Here is a 16706-nt window from a genome sequence, read left to right on the forward strand (position 1 = left end):
TGGTGCCGATCATTAAGAGGTTAGTGTTCGGATTAGCCGGCCTGTTGTCAGGATAGTGTGACTGGGTGGGACAAGTTTGTCTTGTGTCCGCTAAAATGCAAAAGCCTACTGAACCAAGTCGAACAGGATACGTATTATACAACTTATTTTCGACGTTTCAGCGCCCCCCCCCCCCCCCTTAAATGCGTACATTTATTATCAGCATACCTCCATACGCAAGCCTATGCATTTGGGTTACCCCCCTCCCCCCTCTATGCGTACATACTAAATGGACGGCCCCTAACCATTCATGAGATGGTATTGATTCAAATTTATGAGTGCGATTGTGATGTACGCATTGTCCTACACAAACACGGGATGGTATTATTCAACCGTACATGTCCACAAAACTATATATATTTATAGATATATGTATACAACCATGGTACAACAATTAGGTATCTAATTACATAATGACAGTGTAGTGGTTAGCAAATTTGAGAAATATACTTTTTTATTCAGACACCATGCCAAAAGGAAAGAACTAACTTACAGTTTACTCTAAACTAAATTAAATTTACTATTTTTGTTTCCAGCATGGTCGGAATATGTTTAAATGTTTCATATTATGAAACAATTTGCATTATGGCTAAGTATATCTTAGAAGGAAATAAGATGTTCTTACGAACTCTTATTTTGTTGGTGTATTGGTTACCTCTCAACATATGAACCATTCTTTGCCATCTCACGATTATAATCCGTATGTACTTATGTGTTGTCTCATTTGTAGTATTAATTTTTAAATGTATACTTTGCTTGTAAAATGATCCCACTTTATATAAATGTACAAACACCGCAATCGTGATGTGCTTACAGGAATACATTCTTCTGAGTTCTACTGAAGTCAATTATTCAGTATAATTTGTAAAACGATATGGACTGATTGATAAAAGTGACTGTTTTCTTTACTTTGGTTTGTCGCAATATTTTTCTAACACAATACTAATATACACTGGTCACACATGACGCCCCAAAGAAGCAGTTGTAGTTAATTCTTTTTTCCCTGTAGTAATGGGATTTTTACAATATATGGCAGTGGCAGATGTACGTCGATTATCAGACAATGGTCGGCTTTTGCATTATTCACTTATTTCCCTACTGCGAGTGCGGACTGATTGACCGTTAAGCAAAATCTCAGTTAATCTCTGCGATTTATGTGTTATCATTTTGATGCAACGTACGATATTGTCCCCAGTGTTTATTTAATTCCATCATCGTTTAACAAGACTTCTTTTCTTATCCACTCTAAATCAACTTTTGTTGACCAAAGACAATACATTTTATAAGCAAGGCAGAACGCAAAATCACATTGCCCATTCACGAGTACAATGAAAATATATAAACAAAAATAGTTAATAAAATTCCAAAGTATGTATAATATTGTAATATATTTTGGAGTATGCGCATTTGTTTACAGCTCTCCATTTTAAGGATTCATTATATACTTGCTTGAATATGGGAAGTCGGTGCTGGGATTATAGTCTTTAGACCGAAATAATTAGCCAGTTACTAGGGGCAAACGTTACGGAGTGAAGTGTAAGTGAGTTTCAAGATGACATGGTTTACTTTTGGTGAATTCAGGTCAGAGCCTCATGAGTGTCCCTGTCACTCAGTAGTCCCTATTCAAATCTAGTTGCGTGAATTGATCGTGTGACTCCAGGTGCAGTATTTATGACTGGAGATTGGTAAATTATACAATGGAATCAACAGGAAAGGACTGTTCCGCCGTCGGCAGGCGCCATTTATTGTTGCTATGGTGGTAAATATATTACAAAGTTACAGGCGTAATTAAGCAAAAAAATCATGATTTAAATGGCCTAAGGTGGCGTAGTAAAAACGGTTCCCTGTATTAGGTTGTTGAGTTGTATAGTTTCACGGCGTGAAATACTGGTGGTAAGTTACGGAAAGTTAACGAAGAGAAGCTTTGCAGTTGTGACCTTGACATTCAATTGGGAAATTGGGATTTGTGGTCATGTATTAATTAGAGTAACATTATTGATAGAATGGACGCGTTGGACTTTCCAGTTTGCAGAAGTAGTTGTACAGGATTCCTTTGAATCAGGGGAAACTTATGACTCGTAGCGGGATTCGCGCAAGGGCTTGACATCGCTCGGTCAAGAAACCCCTTTGGTTGATACAATATTTCTTGCGTGAGCATAATGCAAATATGTATACTGGCTTGCACTGTTTTCAGCTATGATGTACGATGTTGAGATCTCAGTCGGTCAGAATATTCTTTAACAATGGTATCTTTTATCCTAACACGTCTTTCAATACGGTTCCATTTCAATAGGGTACCATTTACCCCTTGCAATAAAGTATATCAGTTGGAGGTTGAGGATGAACTAATCGATATTGAATTTCTCTAAGTACTGTTTGGTCAATGTTCGGATCTCATTATCTTGTTATTGCAAAAAATATATATTGGTTATAATCAATTACACCTTTAGTTTTATGATCATTTAGACATTCTATTTAAATCCAGCATGGTATTAGTTAATATTTCGACGATATTATTATATGTGACCAGTACATTTCAACAGGTATGATTATAAACAGTAAATATAGGCATTTAAACTGTAGGATAAAAAATTCTACTGAAAAATGTTTCATCAGCATAAAAAAATAAGGATTGTCAAATCCGAGACTAGACAACATTTTATAGTACCTATATTTGCTCTTTTCAGGCCAAGTTCTCACATAATGGCTTGTTTTAGTAGATGTTTGCATTCGCTTGCTTGTTTTTGTGTGGGGTTTTTTGTGCTCCCACACAAAATGCGCATGCGCGGAATTTAATTTCCGTTGCCATGACGAATAAAAGTTACCGGCCATGCACCAACATTTTTCTTTTTGCATCAGATTTGCATAACATGTTTAAAAGTAGTTATACTTGAACAAAAAGAACCAAAAAGAAAACTATCAAGTGTACAGAAAAAATAATTTAATTTCTCGAAATAAAAGTATACATCACTGTTACTTAGCTACGATTTTCCACCTATAGAGGACGCCAGCAGGAAATGACGTACATTTATCCCCACAAGACGAAGTACTGGGGTGGGTGGGGGGTGAGGGGCACCAGACAGATCCCCCCCACTTTTCCAAAAAATTATGGTGTTTTATGTGTATTTATTCCCCCCCCCCCCATGTGTTGTATGTTTTATATTATGCAAAAGAATTTAGGTAAAAAACATTTAATTCTAATTTTTAACGGGGTATTTTTTTTTAAACTTAGTTTTATCTATAGGGTTGTTTTTCCGAGTAGGTTTCCATCTTTCCATCACCTGACTTGAAATCCCTTCCCTATACTCTTGGTTGACCTTGGCTAGAGGTCGCCTATATCCCGTGTGTGCTATATGTATATATGCTATAGTTTGTGTATGCTATATTTTGCTTCCATGTTGGGATATCCTATATTTTTTTTTCCCCAAATCTCCCCAGTAATCTTAGGACCTTATAATCGGATCAAGAAAAGGTTTATTTTTATTTATTTAATATATTTTGGAATTTTGGCGAAGTAACGGTGTATTATAATTTAATTAAGAAAAAAAAACCTTAATGTGTTCTGTGTGCAAATATATTGTGTCATTATTCACATATTGAATTTGTAAATTGAAATCCGCTGTACTCGAGTTGGAGTCCATACACGTTTTTATTTGCTTGTATTTCTCCCACCTAGAGTTAGGCCGTCTCAAATTATTCATTGGATTTCTGCCAAAATCTCTAAAAATGGTTGTTCTTCCCCCCCCCCCCACCCACACACACACAGTGGGGATTTACCGTGCAGTGCGAGAGCTGCACATTTAGAGCGAATAGAATTAGAAGAGAGACTTATTAGATCCTTTGTTTTCGTGTTTGTATGTAAAGTTTCCTATGTGGGGTGTTTTCCCCGACTCTTTCATAGCCCATGACGTCATTATCTCGTACTTTTCCCATATAGTTTCTCTGTCCCGATAATTAAGATTTGTGATAGGTTGCGTAATATAATTAAAGTCTATTTAATTATTTAATTTTAATTTTAATGGATAATAAAAAGAAACTGAAGCTTTTTAGGAAAATTTATAAGAAATTAAAAGGGTGGCGGCTACAGCAGATTCCAATCCGGGGTGGGGGTATGGGGGCAAGGGTTCACTTTGTGGTGGTCCCCTTTAAGGGGAGACTATCCATTGCCCCATCTCCCTCCCCTTCTTTTCACCCTTTGCAGCCCCGTCCCTCCCATTCACAAATCTTCCTAGAAGGTCTTTTTTCTAATTAATTTGAAAGGATTACAAAAAAATTGGCCTATTCATTTTTTTATGTTTATGACTTGGTCACATGCCATCATGGTTTTAGTTATGTAATCTGTTATTTTTCCTATTAAATTTTTGTTAAAGTTGCCATCTTGATATAAAATTTGGTTTCTTCTGTATTCTTATTTCTTGGATATCTCCATAATAATTGTATCCTGTCTTGTTTCCTAAACTCGCACTGTGCTATCGCATGATATTTTGTGGAGTTAGCACATTTGCACATGAGATATTTTACATGTATGCGTATCATTCTCCTTCGGAGTGCCACTTTACCAGTCAGCCATATGTCGTGTAGATATTTGAATATCAAGCTTTGTATTTTTGGAAAGCCGATGTTGGTCCAGTACCTCCAAGGTCTGTCCCAATTAACCGAGATATTTCCTCCTCTACTTTATTTTTAATTTTAGAGGTTAAGTTTTCCCTTATCCAATTATATGTTTCCTTAGTTTCAATTCCCCAAAGTTCCTCATTTTCCCTATATTTACATAAAAGTTCCTTTATACTTCTAAAGGTCCTTGGTTTTTCTAGTCTTTTTACCAGTTTATTATTTTTGTAGATGTCACTTACGTTTTTCATGCTAAAACCAAACCCGTAAATGTATAAAGCTTCCTAAGGGGTTTTGGGTTGGATATTTACTTCTTTTACATTATAAATGAAATACTAGAGAGGAGGCCTAACTCGAATTGGGAGAAACACAAATAATTAAAGAAAGTGCGGACCCTGACTCGAATACAACCTGCCTCATTTTGAAAATAGACTTTAATGTGAGAAACGCCACACCATAGTCACTCACATAAAACAATAGGTTTTATTTTAATTTCAACTGGTAGTATACCGTTCATCTCGCCGGAATTCTAAATTGAAATTAATTCAAAAGCAACTAAATTTATACCAGGACAAACAAATAAATTTGAAAAGTCCATAGAAAAATATATATTAAGACAACAGGGACAAATTTGACATAGTATTGCTGTCCCTATACACAGACTATGTAGCATACACACACCATAGCATTGATACACATGACATACACGGAACATAGGAAATCCTTGGCAAAGATCACTAAAAATCAAGGATATGAAATCTGAAAATGGGAATAAGACCCATGTTTCAGACTACTACCCTTTAGAAAACACTGGGACTAATTATAAACTAAACGTTTGATCAAAATTCCTTTTTTAAAACTTTAAACAAGCACACACATCTTGGGGTATACAAGAGTACATGAAAACACTTTATTTTTTGTGGTGGCGGGTGCATCTGTCTGGTGCGTCCCCCCCCCCAAAAAAAATAAATAAATAAATAATAATACTTTCGTAACCCATACTAGCGAAAGATTATCATTTGCAGTCACATTGTATGTTCTTTAAAATAATGATTTTTTTTTTTATTTGCGAGATATCGTCGTATAGTTAACCTGGATACAATACAATCTTGGTCCGTTTGCACCTTGTAACTTATCATGCGTGAATGGCAGGCGCCTTCAAGCAATCTGGTGATATTTTCGTTTCTTTTGCGATATTTTTTTTTTATTTGACATTAGCGATACACACACAGTAAGGATGCATACGCATGCCGGCATCCGCTACATTTACGGAGTTCGTTGATATATTTTGTTCTCTAAATTTCGCATGATGAAAAAAGAAGGAATACATTATAACAATGCAAGGTTAGTTTCTTTTATTTTATTTTCAATCAAGTGTTTGTTTATTGTACCGTGCCGGGGTGGGGTGGGGGGTGGGGGCACAAATTCAACACAAAATTAGTTCCTTTCTTATCTGCATGGAATAATGGAGCAAATATGATTGACGATATTGACTAGTAATAACAAGCTTTCAATTTACACACACGAAGACAACTTGAAAAATAGAAACAAACAATAAAATTAACTGGTAACTTCGCACTTGTTCAAGGTTTTGTAGTTACAATGGGGGGGGGGGGATTTTCTTTGCTATTCTTTGGTTAGGCATGACTATTTCGCAGAAATACAAACAAATCTTTTGAGATGAGCATAAAAGACAATTTCTTTTCCTCCATACATTTACGATGCTCTCAAAGGACCCACATATTTAGGTAAAATTATGACCGTTACCAGGCGTTACTGAGTTGAAAAGATGCCGAGTAAACTTACGAATTACGCCACGTACAATGTATAAACAACACTTGGCAACTTTTAATGATAAAAGTTTGTGTTTTTATTTATCTACTTTTTTATTTAGTTATCAGAACTCTTTCAGAATAACAATGTAATTGCCGATTATACAGCTCGCCTCTAAGAAGATTTTCGTAGTTTCCAACTGCCATGCATAAAATAAGTTTATGCCAAAGTGATCGTGACCTGCATAATGTTGGCCATTGTCACAGGGCATAACATTCATAAAACAATAAAGAGCATTCCTTTTTGTTCTATCAAAGCAGCGGAACCATAATGAGTTGATAAAACACAAGGATATTTGTTGTTGTTTTGCAAACCATTGCTAATAAAATCAGCTTCAGAAACTATTATTATTGTCCGCCCTAGAGGAAAGATTTTACAAGGTGGAAATCACTGACTGTCAGTATCCCTGGAATGACAACCAGTATGACAACTCTAACTAGTTTGTGCATCAGTAAATAATCTTGAGTAGCCACTGCACCTGAAATGCATGCAGTCCATTCATCGAATACCTCCTATTCATTTATTGTATAATACACATTTTACTTACTAAGAATACCCTATCACAGTATAAATGTTTAGTCATAAATCGGGAAAGTTTACAACTGGATATGCATATTTATTTCTATTTTAACCGTACTGTCATAAAAGTACTTCTGTGGAGGCTAGTGTGTATATGTCATGATGAAAGGTTATGTCATCAATAGTTTTCTTTCTTTGCTCTTTACAAAAAATCAAAATAATAAGACTTTCGTTCATCTTTTGTTAGATTTCATATTTTCTTGAGAAATTTTTTTAAAATGTATCTGGAAAGTAAACATAAAAAAATACGATAATTTAAAAAATGAAATTTGGGTCTCCATCTAAAGAATTGATATATTCTTAGTTACTACTCAGTAATTTTTAATTATTCATAAATGATTGTAAGAGAAATTAGTTTTACAATGTAAAAGTGCGAGTTTGCTCCGTTTACAGAAGGGTTTACTTGCTTTTCTCTTTGTATAATGCTCCCAGCTTTAAACTGCAGAGACAGAACATTACATAAGACAACGAATTTCAGTCTTAACCTAAAGCTCGATGCTGGAGAAGAGGTCACTAAATTACCGTTTCCATAGTTACACACTGATCAGATAGAGCAGTCTCCCGCAGGTATCATTCCCTATAGATGAATTAGAGGCCAAGTAAACTGCCTTCATTTCATGAGCTATACTAGTGTAGTATAGATGAAATAAGTTTTAAATTGCAAAAGTTGTCTCTTTTGTAACAAAGTTGTCTCTTTTGTATAACCAAAGTGCAAATCAATAAAGGAATATAATGACATGTAAAATTACATGAACAACAATGAAGGATCTTTTACGAGAGTCGCAAAAGATTGAAACTATTTAATGAATTTCATAAATTTCATTTTAAATAATCTTAAATGTAAGATTATGTTATGTGTATCACATGACAGAAATGATATTCAATAAAAAGCATAAAAATAGGTTACATAATTGACTTTAAATTACATTCGTCATTACACCTTCAATTCATATGTCGTCATGCCGGCATTTGCTGAGTTATTGGGTGTTATTAAACGTATCATATAGTTACGTATGATACTGGAAAATATCATATGGGTATATTAATCTTAAGAGGAGCCACATTGGCTCAGTGGTTAGCGTCTCAGACCTGCGACCGAAAGGATGCAGGTTCAACCCCTGCCATCGGATCAAATCCTCGACCTTATTGGAAAATAATGAGATAACAAGTACATTCTACAAAGACATGGAACCTATTACTTCCACTGAAACGTACGAAATGATCATCTAAATTTGCAAAAAGTGATCAGGAGAAGTGCGATCTGTTGAACTCGCAAGTTTGATATGTTACACGTTTAAAAAATTATGATAAACAGTTACCGCATTTTGAAGTTAGAAATCAAACTTTTATTTCTGCCATCATTATATATAAACAAGAAATTATTGATGTAATAACTAGTCTTGACCTAAACAAAACCGCTGGAACCAATCCAATAAGTAATAAACTTGTACAAGTATAGTTGAAGAAATGTATGTTCCATTGCAAATACTTTTAAATAAATCACTCCCAGCCAGCGTGTTCCTAACATAGTGCAAGCTAGCGTATGACATACCGATGTATAAGAAAGGAGATAAAACACTACCGTCTAAATACAGACTAATTGTTGACTTCGGCTAAATTATATACACTATTCATAAGTCCAACCTTAGAATATACTTCTGGAGTCTGGGATAATTGCTCTATTGAAGATTCGGAAAGATCAGAATAAAGGGGGGAAAATCAGATGGAAGATGCACGGATCGTTCCAGATCTATACCCATTAATTCTTCTAGATAGTCTCTTTATGCGGAAACTCTTTGGTTTGCACAACGAAGGAAAAGGAAGAGATTATGCATTATGTATTCGATTATAAATACTCAAGTACCTAACTATTTAAGCGAACTTCTTCCACAAAGGAGATATGAGGCATCTAATTATCGTCTACGTTACTCTCAAAGTATCACACCAATCTCTACCAAACTTTATATTTTCACACGACCTTTTACCATATACGATTCGTCTTTAGAACTCTCTCCCTGATGCTATCCGAAATCCTCCAAATCTTTCTATTTTTAAGAAACGTTTCTCTAATTTAACTAACGGATCATCACACAAGCAGAAAGACATCTTATTGTAGCTGGGTAGTCACGTCACTTTTCAATGATAAATCTAGACTTAACCAAGAAGTGTGTTGAAAGGTAGAGCGAAAGAGCTGGGATCTTTGGCATTAGGTAAGGGGCAATAGACAAAGTGCTCAACTTCTTCATTATCATAAGCACATGCACACGTGAAAGAGTTAACTAAATTCACCATGTAAAGGTCGGAATTCAGGAGACTACCTGCTTATCTAAGTTTAGTATGTAGGATATTAAGATGACATTTGTCAGTAGCATAATTTTAGCGTGATGACCCGTTAGTTGAATTAGAAAAACGTTTCTTAAAAACAGAAAGATTTGGAGGATGAGAAACCTATAAATTGATATCAAATGTGTTAACATCGGTGGTTCTTTACAATTGGCATGACTTATTTGATTATATACAAACCATCAAAAAACGGCAAGGGTAGAAGAGAGTGGCAAAGATATGAAGATCGGTAAGTCTCAAGCAATACCGAGACAAAAAAGGCAACTTTCAAGGTAGCATTTTCACACATTTATATTGACACGGGTCGTTTTAGACTAATGAGAAACCAATAAATGGATATCAAATATGTCCAAATCTTTGGGTTTTTTTTACGATTAACATGACATATTTAGCCTTATAGAAAACGATCATGTTGCAAGGATATAGGCGCACGGACAGAGAAATGAAGATGTACTTAAGATACATACACATAACTTTTACTGTTTTATTGCTTAAGTATATGCTTCATATCATTAGTATCAGCATCGAGATATGTGATACCATCGCAAAACATCAATGGTAGAGGCACGTAACAAGAATATAAGATTGGCAATAGTAAAGTCGCAAAGGATAATGGGTAAAATATATTAACTTTTCTAGGTTGCATTTTCACACATTTCTGTAGGCATATATCAATTTAGACTGATGAGAAACCTATCAAATAATACCAGATTTGTCAAAATCTTTGTGTGCTTACGATTGGTATGACTTATTCGACTCTAAGATAAACGTTCGTGTTGTAAAGATCTAGGAGCACTAACATTCAAATGATTATCATCGAACTATATGGTACCATCTCAAAGCGGCAAGGGTAGAGGCACGTAGGTAGAATATGATGATCCGTTGATGATCCGTAATATCGCAAGCGACACCGAGTAAAAAATATCAACTTTTTTACTTGCATTTTCACACATTTATATATTTCACAGATCAATTTAGATTGATGAGAAACTTATCAATTGATATCAAATTCTTCTAAATCGCGTTTTTAAAAAAATTACTAATGTTGTAACTTATTTGCTTATATGGACAACGCACATTGAGAAAGACATTGAGCTGACATACAGACACATAAAGATGTACTTTATAAGATGCATACACATATTATATACTGTTGTATAGCTTTCCCTATATGCTTCAAATCTATACTATTAACATTGAAGTAGGTGGTACCGTGGCAAACGGCAATGGTTGATGGACGTATCAAGGATATGAAGATGGTTAAAGTCGCAACCGATACCGAGCCAAAAATATAAACTTTTTTATTTTGCATTTTCGCACATTTATGTTGGCACAAATCGATTTAGACTGATGAGAAAATATCAACTGATATCAGATTTGTCTAAATCCGGGTTTATTTACTATTGTTATGACTTATTCACCTATATGGAAAACGATCGTATAGGAAGAGAGGGCGAAAGGACAGACAAATGAAGACGTACTTAATAAGATACATGCACATATTATTTACTGTTGTACAGCTGTAATTACATGCTTCAAATATATAGTATTAGCAACGAAATATGTGGTACGATCGCAAAACGGCAATGGTAGATTCACGTACCAAGGATATGAAGATCGGTAATGTCGCATCCAATATTCAGTAAAAAGAACAAAACGATTGATTTTGCATTTTCACACATGTCTATTGGCAGATCGACTTAGTCTCATGAGAAACCTATCAATTGATATCAAACTTGTCAACATCGCTGGTTGTTTGCGATTGGTATGACTTATTCACCTATATGGAAAATATTTGGTTAGGAAGGCACTAAACGCAAGGACGTACAAATCAAGACGTACTTCATAAGATGCATACACACATATTATTTACCGTTGTGCAGCTTTTATTATATGTTTCAGATTTATAGAATTAGCATCGTAAAAATGTGATACGATCGCAAAACGGGAATGGCAGATGGACGTAGCAAGGAATCGATGATCGGTAACGTTGCAAGCGATACTGAGTGAAAAATATTAACTTTTCTATTTTGCATTTTCACCCATTTATATTGGCACAGATCTATTTAGACTCATGAAAAACTTGTCAACTGATATCAAACGTATTAAAATCGTTCTTTGTTTGCGATTGGTATGACTTATTCGCCCATATGGAAAACGTTCGTATAGATCAGATGTAGGCACACGGAAAGGCAGATAAAGACGTGCTTAATAAGATACATACACATATTTTATAATTATGTACAGCTTTAATTCTATGCTTCAGATCTATAGTATTAGCATGGAAGTATGTGCGACCATCGCAGAACGGGAACGCTGTATGAACGTAGCAAGGATATGAAGATCAGTAAAGTCGAACCCAATATTCAGTAAAAAGTACACTTTTTTGTATTTTGCATGTTAACACATGTCTATTGGCACAGATAGAGTTAGACTGATGAGAAACCTATATAATAATATGAAATTTGTCAAAATTGGTATTTGTTTACTATTGGTATAACTTATTCGTTTATATCGAAACCGTTCGTATAGGAAGGCATTGGGCGCACGAACATATATATGAAGACTTACTTAATAAGATACATACACATATTATTTACTGTTATACAGCTTTAATTATATGCTTCAAATCTATAGTATTAGCATCCAATTATGTGCTACCATCCTAAACGGCAAGGATGGAAGCATCAAGGATACGAAGATCGGTAAAGTCGCAAGCGACAATGAGTCACAAATAGCAACTTTTTATTATTCATTTTCGCCATATTTTTTTATTGTGTGTGTGTGTGTGTGTGTGTGTGGCATAGATCGATTTAAACTGATGAGAAACCTAAAAATTGATATCAAATATGTCGAAATCGGTGGTCGTTTACGATTGGTACAACTTATTTACCTATGTGGAACATGTTCGTGTAGGAAGGCATTTGGCGCACGGTAAGACAAATGAAGACGTACTTAATAAAATATATTAACATGTTATGCTGTTGTTTAGCTTTAATTTTATGCTTGAAATCAGTAGTGTCAGCATCGAAGTATGTTGTAAACTCCCCCTCCCCTTAGTACGCTACTGCAAGCACACTTTGTCAAATTCTAACAGGCACTAACTTTCTTGAAAATTATAATTATCAAAAAAATTCTGGATTCGTATATTATAACCTTATAATGCGCCTTCATTTTCCCTCAGGTAGGTCTCCAGGTCGAGTTGTCAAGAACAACAGGAACCAATATCGTACATTCTTTGTTAAGCGATCGCTCCGGTGGTGCAGTGTCTCTACAGAGCGTCCGCCTTGGATGCGAGAGGTCGCGGATTTAAACCCCGGCCGAATCATACTAAAGACTTGTAAAAATGGCACTAGCAGCTGCCTCTTTTGGCGCCCATCATTAAGAGGTTAGTGTTCGGATTGGTCGGACAGGTGTCAGGATAATGGGATTGGGTGGGACAAAATGCTGTATGTTTGTGGCATGATGCCACATTGCTGCACATCATTATAAACTGTCACAATGCAGACATGGTAGCGATATGATTGCATTTTTTTAAAGCTACGTAAAAAATTACACACACACACACACTTTACTAGGGTATTTGCTATTTAAAGAGATGGAATCTTGTTCATATTTCAACCGCTTTTTATTAATGATCATAGCTGTGACCAACATATACGATAATAATAATCCCGATGATGATGATGATGGTTGCTGTTCATGATTTGTTTTATTACTACTGCTCCATGGTTTTATTATATATCGAACTTGAAAACAGAAGCACTGCCAGCAATAAAGTAACTTTGAAAACAAATCGCACTTAGTCGATATAAATAATATTGACATCAAAATGAACGTCAAATGCTCTTGTGCAAATGTATCGAAATGAACTATCACAAGCCGGGTTTTTATTTTATTTTTATAATTTTTTTTTTTTTTTTTTTTTTTTAAATTTACATTTCTAAACCGAAATAAGTAGTACTTCAAGGCTCTGTCTATGGTATAAATATGTTCATGTACACTTTTCCATTGTAACTTTAAGTGTATAGACTGCAAATACGATGAAGCACAAATCGAGGACGTCGAGTGGTAACATTGGAACAATATTACTACTTCGGTCCAGAAGGATAGCGACCTATATATATATTCCTGCCCACTACCATGTAGGATGTATCAAACTGTATATTACTCAAGCGCTCTTTGTCGAGCGTGCTGGTGTGTGTGTAAATATAATAACTTTAACTGAAATATATACAATTAAATTATATTTAAAAGTGATGCGGCACCTGGGAGTAAAGCAAAAATGGAAGAAACAAACTTCCGGATCGCTACTATCAACAGCAAGGGGATATACAAAGCGAAAGCAGACAAAATAGCCAAAGAAACAAACTTTGAGATAATAATGATACAAGAAACACACTATGGAATTAAGCCAGAATTCAAAATTTTAGTAGAAGACAAACTTAACGCAATAAAGATATGCAACAATTTTACAAACAATGATATTAGAGTGGGTTGCAACAATAATATTTTTTAATAAAACAGGCAGTAAGCTAGTAAAGGTTTGAGGTGGGGGAATTTTTTTAAGGGACGGTTGCTACATGTTAAAATGTTGAATTGCCATATTATAAATGTGTACATGCCAGCTAATAAAAATAAGAAACTAATTTTAAAGAAAACTTACATACCTACCTACAACAATATTCGATGGAAAATCTAATCATAGGGGAAGATTTCAACTGGGTAGGGGACGAAATTGACAGAACGGCTGACCTAACAAGTAACAAAATATACCGAACTGAAATGGTAAATTTATTAAATAAACACAATTTACATGACATTCATAGAAAACTGAACATTTTAAGAAGAGAATTTACCTTTAACTATAAATAAAACCAGTCTAGCAGGTTTTATAAATTTTACGGGAATTTTTATGATCCATTAATATATATTAATGCTGCAATAACCAACCAAAAACTATCAGACCATTTCATGTTCACTATTGACCTAAAAATGAAAAAAAAAATAATAGAAAAATATGGGCCAAATAATAAAATAAAAAAAGAAATTGAAACCTTCAAAAATGAAGAAAATATTAATATAATAATTGATTGGGATGTTTTTGAAAAACATAATGAAAAGAATATATATTCAGTACTCAAATAGAGGGCGGAAAAACAGAAAAAAGACAAACACGAACTCAAATTTGAACTAAGCAAAACAACAAACGACGATGGAGAAAAAAAACGATTGACAGACAAAATTATAATCGTTGAAGAAGACGAAAATCAGGGGGGAATAATAAGGGCGGGAAAATTTATAGAGATCTACAACAAGGCAAAAAACTTATATAAACGAGAAGAATTTAGAAAAGGGGGTGATACAATTTTAAACAAAATCAAAATAAACAATGTAACCCATACTGTAAAAGAAGATATCCTAAATAATATTTCCCAATATTATAAAGAACTATACACCACACAGAACATATACTTCAGCACAATCGACAGCTACTTAAAAAATGTCGACTGTGAGATGACATCAACAGAACATAGAGACCAATGTGATGACGTCATCTCAGATCAAGAAATCACAAAAAGTATATCTACACTCACAACAATCGCCAGGGAACGATGGACTCACCGTGGAATTCTATCAAAAGTTCCACGGTGAACTGACCCCGATCTTAAACGCTTTGTATAACAATATATTTTTAAGTAAAAATAAAATGACTAAATCTATGAGGGAGGGAGTTATCACACTTATATACAAAGGGAAAGGGGATAGAGACGAGATTAAAAACTGGAGGCCCATATCACTTTTAAACACGGACTATAAGATTTTAAGTAGTATTTTAACAAATAGAGTAACGGGTAGGATAAACAAAATAATTATTGTAAATCAAACTTGTGGGGGAGGGATATACAAAACAAAATTTTAAACATTAAAACTATAATTAACTACATAAATGAAACATGTATGATGAGTGTTATGGTACTCTTCGACCAGGAGAAAGCTTTCGACCGATTTGAACAAAACTATATAAAGAATGTTTTTAAAAAATTTGGTTTCAGACCCAGTTTCTGAAATGGACCAAAATCCTACAAACTGGGATAATTTCATGTGTACAATTAAACGAGAAATGCACGAAATAATTTGAAATAAAACGATCAGTGAGACAAGGATGTCCACTATCAATGCTACAATACGTAATGGCAATAGAAATCCTAAGTCACACGATAAGAAACAACCCAGAAATACAAGCAGGGGCGTATTAACCATTAGGCAGACTAAGCACTTGCTTAGGGCACCAGGGCCAAAGGAGGCACCACAAAGTTGAGAAAAGGGTGAAAAGAAAAAAAAAAGCGAATGAAGATTTGTAAAAACAAATTGATAAAACTAGTGCCAATTGATCATAATGTTCTGTTTCTTGATCATGGTACACCCTAGGGTTATCTTCCCAGGTGTACGTTGAAAGGAGGGGGTCACCAAGATTTGTCAGTGCTTAGGGCACCAGTGAGCCTTAATCCGCCCCTGAATGCAAGGCATACAAATACCAAACCTAAAAAAGAATAAAAAATGCTCTAACATGCATATGATTGCACCAACTTTATAAGAGAGGGGAAATGCTATATGCATCTAGTAGAAGAATCTGAAAAATTTGGTAAAGCGTCGGGTTCCAGAATAAACCACAACAAGCACGAAATCTTAAAAATAGTTAACTGGAGGGGCAACCACCCTGGATTGCCCCCCCCCCAACACACACACACACACCTACTGAGAGACACGGTAAAGGCTCTAAGGGTTTACTTTGGTAAAAAAGAAAAGAAGCTGTAGAAAACTATGAACATATTATCAACAAAATAAGAGAAAATATGAAAATCTGGCCATGGCGCCATTACGTATCATGGAGCGGGCCCAAGTGGCCAAGACTTATTTATACTCAAATATTAACTACATAATTAAATCCATATATACGGATAATACTATTTTAAACAAAACAGACAAGGAAATAATAGATTATATATGGAATCATAAAATGCATTATGTAAAAAAAGAGACATTATATAGGGCCAAAAGTAAAGGGGGCTTGGGGTTGCCGAGCCCCCTACTACTATAATTAACTAACATAATCAATAGATTAAAAAATTGCAATCAGACCCGGCTACAGCGTGGGAAGCACTGTACATCTACTGGTTCGGCTTCACCTTGAGAAACCGACCAGAGATATACAAAAATAACAAATTAATATAAAAAATTGAAGTGCCACGCAAATTTAAATATATAAGAGAACTAATTTTAAAATATAGAGACAAAAC

The sequence above is a fragment of the Sinohyriopsis cumingii genome, chromosome 6, assembly GCF_028554795.1.
Source record: "Sinohyriopsis cumingii isolate HCF-2022 chromosome 6, ASM2855479v2, whole genome shotgun sequence".
NCBI classification, from domain to species: Eukaryota; Metazoa; Mollusca; class Bivalvia; order Unionida; family Unionidae; genus Sinohyriopsis; species Sinohyriopsis cumingii.